General features: G+C 48.1%; 1 pseudogene; it reads right to left on the reverse strand.

Moving 5' to 3' along the window:
- Nucleotides 1-7,220: 7,220 nt before the first annotated feature.
- LOC101411173 (UPF0688 protein C1orf174 pseudogene) lies at nt 7,221-8,671 on the reverse strand (annotated as a pseudogene).
- Between the last annotated feature and the right edge of the window lie 1,260 nt (nt 8,672-9,931).

The raw sequence follows: 9,931 nt of genomic DNA on the forward strand, positions 1-9,931 counted from the left end.
CTCCTCCTCCTGCTCTGCCGTTTTTGCTGTCTGTGTTGTCTTCTCTTCTCATTTTCTCTCCTCTAGGATTCACCGGGATTCGATCCTGGAGACCTCTGATGTGGAGAGAGGCTCCCTGTCAATTGTGCCACCTCAGTTCCTGGTTTCTACTGCGCTTCATCTTGACTCTCCCCTTGTTTCTCTTTTGATGCGTCATCATCTTGCTGTGTGACTCACTCGTGTGCGGCACTGGCTCACCACATGGGCACTCACATGGGCACTGGCTTGCCGTGTGGGCAAACTGCTTTCTCTTCTTTTTAACCAGGAGGCCCCAGGGATTGAACCCAGGTCCTCCCATATGGTAGGCGGAAGCTCTAGCACTTGAGCCACATCTACTTCCCTCATCTCTTTAGGAGGCCCTGGGAACCAAACCTGGACCTCCCATGTGGGAGAGAGGTCCTCAATTGCTTGAGCCATCTCTGCTGCATTGCATCAACTCACTGTCTTCTTCATCTTCTCCAGGAGGTGTGGGGAACCAACCCCGGGACCTCCAGTGTGATAGGTGGGAGCTCAATTGCTTGAGCCACATCTGCTTCCCCTTTTGGTAATTCCGTTTAACTTTTTAAGGATCTGAGTTGGCTTCTGAAAAACGAAGAGGCAACTGCTAAGTGGACAAAGCAAGGAAGAGCTTTCTAGGCACTGGAAACTGTGTGCACCAAGGAGTGGAGGGCAGGGTGGTGTGGTGGGTTTGGTCAGAACAGCAGCACGGATGTCAGAGGTAAGAGATGAGTCTGGAGAGGCAGGTAGGGTTGAGAACCTAAAAGGCTGCCCCTGCTAGGCAAAGAGCAGAGCTTCTCCCAAGGGCACTGGAGAGCTAGTGAAGGCTTAAGAAAGGGACTGACACGATGGGAACTGCTTATTAAAACAATGCCCTGGCTGCTGGGGGTGGGGGTAGGTAGGAGCAGATGCCTACAGTCTAGTTATGTAGGAGTCGCAGGTAGCCCTGCAGGCTGCTTCTGGGTTCACTCAGTCAATGTGGATTGAGTGCTATTCTGTGCCACACACCATTCCAGTCAGTGGAGATCTGGGAGAAAGAAAACAGATGGAAATCACTGCCTTCATGGAGCATCATTCCAGAGGAGAAAGAGATAGCCAACAAACAAGTGAAGTCTAGACTGAATCAGTCCAGATGGGCTAGGTTAGGCTACAGTAAATCTCAGCGGCTTCAGACAGAAAGCAACAACAACGATAATTTTTCACGGACCCTCCATGCCCATCACAAGTAGTCAAGGAGCCTTGGTCATTGCATACACTCCAGGTTTCAAGCTGTCCAGCAGCCACCATCTCAAAAGAGTTGGTTGTCAAGCCAGAGGGACTGCAACCTCCCTGGAGAGTCTCACTTGCTCTGCAGAACCCAGTTCATACTCATGTGGCCTCATCCACTGGTGGGGCCAGCAAGTGCAGGTGAGAGATGTGGAAAATGGTGATGACCCCCATGTGTAGGACTAGAGAAACCCAATACAGCTTAAATATTGAGGCATTGGACCGAGCCTTTGAACCAAGGGTTAAGAATTATATAGATGCCTTTGTAGTATGAAAAATAGCAAAGGGTTAGTATCTGAAATGGCTGAAACTAGCTGGATTTAGCCTAGACCTGCTATGATGATGGTCCTTCTAAACAGGTGTCATCCCTGTGAATGGCCACTCAAAACCTAGCCTCTCCCTTGTGTGTAACCACTCCACCCTCCTGTTTGGTCTCCATATGGACCACCTCGTGACTGACCTCTACTCTGTGCTTTCCTATCCCAGAATCTCGATCTCTGATAATGATTCTGCCCTTGTAACTCACCCTGGTTTGGTACCTGCCCCACCATGTTCAACCCCTCAATGTTTATCAATGAAGGAACCTGTGTGCAGTTTCACCCAATTATCATTAGCACCACGATGTTATAAAATATCAGAACTTCTGCAGTTCCAGGAGGCTGGTTTGAGATTGTACATCTCAGGTCTCTCACCAGCAAATAAATCCTCTTTTCCTTCCTAGCCTAGTTGGTGTATCTGTCTGTTCTGCCGCAGATGGAACAAACCCAGCCGAGAACCACCCCAGCCCCTCTTCACCAGGATGTCTGATGGCAATGAGTAGGGGAAATAGTGCTGGGAAGGAGGATAGGGAAAGCCAGAGTGGGAATATGGTTTTAAAAGGGGCCCTTGAGAGGTGAGGTGGCAAAGTCCTCCAGGGTGCGGAGAGCGCCCACGAGGCCTGGTCAGGAGCTGCCGGCAGGGGCGCATTGGTCTGTGCAGAGGGGGCGGGGGTGACCACATATGGGACCGTCCACTGGGTGGGCAGGTCCCGGGGCCTGGCGGGCGATTGCTGCCGGGTGGTGGGAAGGCGTCAAGGAGGCCCCGCCTTTTCCGCCCTAGGAGAAGGCGGGCAGGTAGAACCACCTGAGAGGGCGGCCCCGGGGCCAGCACAGCCGGCTCTTCGTGCAACTTTCTGCGGTGATGAAAGCCGTCTTGGTCCACTTCGGGAGCCTCCAGCCGCATCTGTCTACTGAGTCCTCAGAATGTGGCCGGTGGGTGCGAGGGACTGAAATTTTTTTTTTTTTTTTGCATTTCTTTAATTTTAATTCTGAAAGGACTAGGCCCCATCCCTAGCCCCCAGCCCGAATAACAGCCACAACTTGTGCAAGTTGCAAGTTTATTATTAACGTGCCCCACAGAGGAAGGGCGACCAGCTGTTTATTTAGAAGGAGCCACATCCCATGACGTAGAACAGCCCCCACCCAGAGCCTACGTGTCCAGATACAGTTCCTTTCCTCACAAGAATAGACAGAGAAGCCACATGACCCCACCAACTCCTCCCGCATCCCTAGAATTCACTGCCCCTAGCCCACCGTCCCCAGCCATCCTAATAAGCCCTCGGGTCTTACCCAAGCCCCACCCCACTCCCACCAACTAAGTCTGTTCTCGCCTCTAGACGTACTGTGTACATTCACGACTGCCTCTGCCGGGGCGGGCTGAAGTTTCTATCTTCAGTCCCCTTCCTGTTGGATTTTCTCAATAAATCCTTGCCTGCAATCACTAGTCTCCACATCCCAATTGTCTCTCTCTGGCATCTAACATTTGGTGCTGGAAACCTGGGATCTGGGAAGAGGAGACCCCTGCCACCATATGTTGCAACCTGGGAAGCAGTGAGCAGTGGCAGCTTGCTCGGGCTTACTCCCAGATCCTGGCTGGTGAGCTCGTTGCCTGATCTTGGAAAGAGGAAGCAATTGGCAGTGGCAGCTCTTCCAGGCTTACTCCTCACTCCTGATCATGCAACTCTGGGTCCTATTCTCCTTTCACCCTCTCCCAGAATTCCCCAGAGACTCTCGGGATTGCACTGAGACCGGCAGATTGGTGAGAGACCTACCCTTGTTGTGGCTGTAGCTCCATCCAACACCAGACACCGATGACCAGCTGGGTGAGGTAAGGGAATTCTCTGGAGGATCCTGTTCTTTCTCCTGTTGTTTCTGATAGCTCCACAAATCTTAGCTAGGTCAGTGATCTTCTCCATTTTCGGGGGCCATGGCAGGTGCCCGACTTGCGTCCCAGAAGGAATCAGAGACGTTTGATCCTGGGTGTGGATTTCCTGCTGATGAGGTTCTAACTCGGGGACACCTGAGTTAACTTGCTCAGTTAACCTTTGAGAGTCCCTGACCTCATCCCAGCTTCCGAAAATGGGAAACCCTCCTTCAGCTCCTCCAAAAACGACACCATTGGGCTGCCTCCTTCAGAACCTTAGAGCCTTATATCCTGAAGGAGATACCAGACCCAAGAAATTATCTGTTACTCCACTACAATTTGGCCTCAGTACAAATTGGAACATGAAAGTCAATGGCCAGAACACGGTACCTTTGACATACAGATCCTTAGAGATCTGGAAAACTTCATCCAACACAACGGCAAGTGGTGAGAGGTCCCTCACGTTCAGGCCTTCCTATTTCTCCAAAACTATCCTTCTCTCTGTCAGTCATGTTCCTCTTACCAAATCCTATTGCTCAGTCAGAAACCTTCTCATAAGACACCCCCGCCTAAAGACTCTTCCGATTTTGATCCATCTGAACACTCTCCCCCTCCTCCATGTCATCCATCGGCATCCGATTCCGAGCCTTTGACCTCACCTGCTCTGGCTCTCTGCCTCCGTCCCCTCCCTCTGCTTCTACCTCCTTTTCTCCCCCTCGTACTCATTCCCGAGGAATGCCTCCCTCCACCCCACAAGCTGAGCCACTCTCCACCCCCTGCTTCCTCTGAGGGAAGTGGCAGGAGTTGAAGGAATCATCGGAGCACATGTTCCTTTCTCACTCTCAGATCTTAGCCATGAAGAACGATTAGGCTCCTCAGAAAACTCTGCTACGTACATTAAAAAATTCCAACACCTCACTCGCTCCTATGATCTCACATATCAGGATGTCTACACCATAGTAACTTCTACCACCCTCAAGGAAAAAAGTCGCATTTGGGCTGCGGCCACTGCCTTTGCCAATTCCCTGCACACACAGGACCCCCACCGACCTGCCCCTGGCACTGATCCAGTTCCTGCAGCCTCCCCTCCTGGGCATATCGGGCAGGCTCTAGAGATTTAGATCGCATGGTGCACTTTCTAAGCTGCATAATAGAAGGCGTGAAAAAGGCAACCCTCAAAGCAGTGAATTATGACAAAATCAGAGAAATTTCCCAAAAATCAGATGAAAATCCTGCTGCCTTTATGAAAAGATTAACTGAATCACTCCTCAAATATACTAATTTAGACCCGGATTCTGAATCCAAATGACTATACTTACATACCCACTTTATCACTCAGCCATACCCAGATATCAGAAATAAACTGCAGAAATTAGAGGAGGGCCCTCGGACCCTTCAGAATGACCTAATTAAAGCAGCCTTCAAGGTCTTTAACAATAGAGAGGAGGAAGCCAAATTGGAAAAGCACAAACAAGATCAAGCTAAACCCTGCCTCCTTGATGCTGCCCTCAGTGCTGATTTTCGAAAACCCATCCCTCTTCTCTGTGACCGCCACCTGGACCCTGCTTTAAATGTGGGAAGGAAGGACACCGGGCACGCGCATGCCCTAATTCAAGACCCCGCCAGGGCCTTGTCTGGTGTGCGTAAAGGCCATTGGAAGCCAGACTGTCTCAAAAACCCAGTTTCTGAAAAAGTTCCTCCAAACCGCCTTACCGGCCTAGAACTTAAGTCTTTTCCCCCACTGACCTACTCGGAATAACAACAGAAAACTGATGGGTCCCGGGTTCGAAGAGGCCCACATCTCCACCAGTGAGACGGAACCGAGGCTTATCATTAAAGTTGGAGGTTGAAGCCAGCACCTCCCCTGCCAGATTCCTCCACCCTCAGCCCCGGTGTCGCAAGCCAGACCGACCCGCCGAACTCTTCAGATAAGTATTTCTGTGAACCCCTAGAGGTCCTGCGAGTAAAAATCCTTAAAGAACCCAAAACTCATGTCACACGACGCTGAAACCTTCTGTAGAATTTTGTTAGAATATTTTACTCGCTTGGAGGCGGCACAGATCGTTACCGTTGACCAATATTTAGATATTATCTGAGATCTCTGACTGCAGGGAGGTTTTTCTGACTTCGAGCTTGAAGAAATCCTGCTCTTCTCTTTTGTCACTACTACTCTCCTTTTCTCTGAATCATGAATCTTTTATACTTCTTCCTCATACACTGCCTCACCATATCCACTTTACAAACCACTCCATACCATCCCTTAGCATGTACTATCCAATCTATAACCTCAGTCACTAACCACTCCAATTGCTGGATTTGTCCCACACATGGTCATGCTGAAACCTTCTCCCTATTAGCATTCCCTTTAGTCCTGAAACCCTAGCACGTGTCCTCCCTCAATAGACTGGTTTCGGAGGCGAGCCCCCACCCCCCATCCTTACCTGGATATGAAGATATCCTCATTCTCTGACAGGCTTTAAACTATTCGCAAAAGGAAGACAGTTCCCCTTCTGTTGGAATAATCACTCCCTCATGGATAAGCCCTTCTTGTGCTTTAAGCACATCTCATCCCGACCCTGTGCAACTAACTCGGGACACACCTCTTCTCACTTTTATAATCACACTATAATTCTCAATATGACCTCCTTAACTTGGCAGACCAACTCAAAAATCACTAGAAAACACCTCTATTCTACACTAATATGGAATGACAGTGGTGTTAATCGAACAATACTACCTAAGTTTAGCAAAAAAACCTATAGCGAGGACATCTTGTGTTTCAATAGCTCATACCAAAAGAAAGAACTATTTGGAATTAGCATTCAACCCGCACAACTATATATTCTGTCCAGTCAAAAGCTAAAAAGAACCAAAAAAACTTCTTTATCCTCCTATTCAGAAACCTTTTATGCCAAACCATTCTCACAATCCATCCAAGTCATACTAGTCTCCACTGTGTGTCGATGTGGTATATGGTGGTAGCCAGATGTTCCAAGTTCCTAGTCATCCCAAAGCTTACTTTATCCCTTCTGGTCCTTCCACTGCTTTAACCCTGGCCGGAACAGGATTTTATGTTCTTTGTGATAACTCAGCATACTTAGTTCGGCCAGAGGCCTGGACAGGAGCCTGTACCATTGCATCTATAACCCCTAACGCTACAATCCTCCAACCACAAGACATGGCCACCTCCAGCTTAATCCCCTATCTTGGCTCCTTCCTTGAAACCTCACTTTCCCCAAAACATGAATGCAGAAAAAGACACTTTTCAGGTGATTTAGTTACCATGCCCACAATAACCCAGTCTTAGAAAAAACCAGAATAGGGCTTACTATCTTCTGGAGCATTTTCTGGTTCGCTGGACTTCCTCTCCCAGAACAAGCTATTTTATTTTATTTTTTTAATATTTTTATTTTTAAAATATATTTTATTTCTTCCCTATATATATTCTACAAATTTTCCAAGGTAAACATTAGCATCATATAGAGAAAGTAAAGTTCTTTAAGAACTGGCATTGGGTTAATCACAAGAATGATCAACATCTGATGTTGATGGAAAATAAATTTGCATGTTATCAAAGCTAAATCCTCACTTAAAACTTATTTAAGTGAAGATTTTCCTTTACAGAGGTATCCACTATTTAATCCCAACCACCCTCAGCTGACTCAGACCTTTATATATATATATATATATATACGCATACAAATATAAGAAATTACAGCAACATGGAGACAGCAACTTGACAATCTCAGATATTGTTACAGCAGTTCAAGATCAATAAATCTTCCATAGGTATATGGTGGTTTGCATTATTTGTTGACTTCTATGAGTTCAGAAGTTTAAGAACAAGTTCTCTTGGAGACAAATTTTATACATTCCGGCAATTTTCTAAATTGTGATCTAAATATGCAAAGAGTTTTTTATCATCAACATTTCTGCATCATCGTCGTCATCATCATCTTTGGCTCTGAAATGCATTTTTCTGAATTCTCGTCTACTCATTGAAGGACAAGATAAAGACACTGGTGGAAGGTCCTGCATGAGCTCAACATTTCCAAAGAATCGACTCACTGGCATTGGCTGATTGCTGTCATCGTCTAAAAAGATGCTGTTGTCCATCTGAAATAATGGCTTCTGGACGTGCTCTGCCTCCAGTGCTAACTTATCCTGCCCTGTGGAGCTGCTCTCACATGCTTCTGCTTCTGCACTGGCTCTGAGTTCTGGGAGGGACAGGCCATCTCCAGTCTTTGTCGGGCTACTGTTACTCACAATTCCACGGTGACTGAGGGGAAGGCTTTCACCCTCCTGTGTCATGGGGGCACCAACTTCATTTCCCGGACACAACACACTGTTTCCAGCAAACTCCAGAGGCTCATTTACACAGGAGGCCTCAGGTGTAATTTTTGGCAAGGAAACACTATCACTTTTAGTTACTAGTTTCTGTAACTCTGATTTCACAAGATTATCTTTATCATACTTGAACTCCTTGGATGTTCGCCTGTCCGTAGCTTTGTGTGATGAGGAAGTCAGACACACTGTCTTGGCAGTTTGGGTGACGTCCACGTCCTGTGCAGAGGCCAAGGTGGGCGCTGAACAACTTCTGCCTCTCAGGCGTGCTGCAGCGCGCACACCCCCTGCGAGCTGCCGGCTCCTCCTGAGTGTGAACTGCGCCCCCGCCGCGCCGTGCAAGGTCGCCTGGCCTAGCGCTTCTCAGCGGAGAAGCAACCCGGCCCGCAGCCCGGCCAGGACAAGCTATTTTATACATCTCCTTACAACTACAACTGTCCCGGAATGCCACAGGACAAGCTAGCAATCATCAACAAATGGAAATCAATGGCCCAGCCTCAGGACTCATTCTTGGCGTTCTCACTGCTGTAGCCGGAGGCACATGTGCTATTACTAATGAAACCTATTACTCCTACATAAATAAGACTGGACAAGTGGAAGGAAACCTAAAAGGCCTAAAGGAAAACACAGAATTATTCAGAGAGAAAGAGATGAAAATTACGGAAGCCAATCCTGGCTCTCCTCTTTCCTCTCATATTTTTCTTCACCTTTAAAACCTATACTAATACCCCTAATAACCCCACTACTCATTATTTTTCTCCTTCTCATGTGTGGCCCAATTCTCCTACAGCTCCTCACCCGATTCATCCACCGAGTTGTTCAAACTGTAAGGGTAAGGTCGCATTGGGAAAATAGGAATAGGACTACATTAGAAAATAGGAATTGCAAGTGCCTTCAGATAAATAAATAACTTAGGGCGGCCTCCAAGGAGAGTGCCAATAAATAACTTAGGGCAGCCTCCAAATGTTACAGACCAGCGATATTGACCAGATTCAGACTTTGAATAAAGTTCCAATTGAGAGCTTTATTAGTCGCGTGGCAACTGCCTTGTCCTACGCAGAGGAGAGAGCAGCCCTGAGTTTAAGGGAAGAGGTATTTTTATATTTTTATAGCCTTTCAGGAGGGGGGGGGCGGTTACTAGCAAGCAAGCAGGCACAGAAGCGGAACACTATGGTTAGCTGAAGGTAGCTTATCTATTTTTTTCCTTGTAGAAAAGCCCCTTCTTGTGAGCAGCCCCATGTCATTTATTGATACTCTCCTTGGAGGCCGCCCTAAGTTATTTATTGGCACTCTCCTTGGAGGTCGCCCTAAGTTATTTATCTGAAGGCACTTGCAATTCCTATTTTCTAATGTAGTCCTATTCCTATTTTCCCAATGTGGCCTTACCCTTACGAAACAACCACCCAAGAATATGTAAAGGGGGCCTTCCTGTTACCAGAACAACGGTCAATAACCACCTCAGAACACAAAACCGCACCAGCCGAGCCGCAGGAGAAGGTAGCCCCCTTTGCCCCTAAGAGCGGGAAGCAGCCAGAATGAGCGGACGCGCCCTTGCCTCCACCCTTCACGTGCGAGCCTGGCGGTCCACTCTTAGACCTACCTTAGTTTTCATTATTATAATCAAAACCCGAGAATGACAGGACTAGGCCCCATCCCTAGCCCCCAGCACAGCCCCGCCTTGCAGAGGCTGCAAGTTTACTTAACCTGCCCCAGTGTGGAGGGGCGACCAGCTGTTTACTCAGAAGGAGCCACGTCCCATAACTAGAACAGCCCCACCCAGAGCTGACGTGTCCAGATACAGTTCCTTTCCTCACAAGAATAGACAGAGAAGCCACATGACCCCACCAACCCCTCCCGTACCCCTAGATTCACTGCCCCTAGCCCACCGTCCCCAGCCATCCCAATAGGCCCTCGGTCTTACCCAAGCCCCACCCCACTCCCACCAACTAAGCCTGTTCCCGCCTATAGGCGTGCTGTGTACATTCACGACTGCTTCTGCCGGGGCGGGCTGAAGTTTCTATCTTCAGTCCCCTTTCTGTTGGATTTTCGCAATAAATCCTTGCCTGCAATAGCTAGTCTCAGGGTCCCAATTGTCTCACTCTGA

This window comes from Dasypus novemcinctus, chromosome 23 (assembly GCF_030445035.2).
Source record: "Dasypus novemcinctus isolate mDasNov1 chromosome 23, mDasNov1.1.hap2, whole genome shotgun sequence".
NCBI classification, from domain to species: domain Eukaryota; kingdom Metazoa; phylum Chordata; class Mammalia; order Cingulata; family Dasypodidae; genus Dasypus; species Dasypus novemcinctus.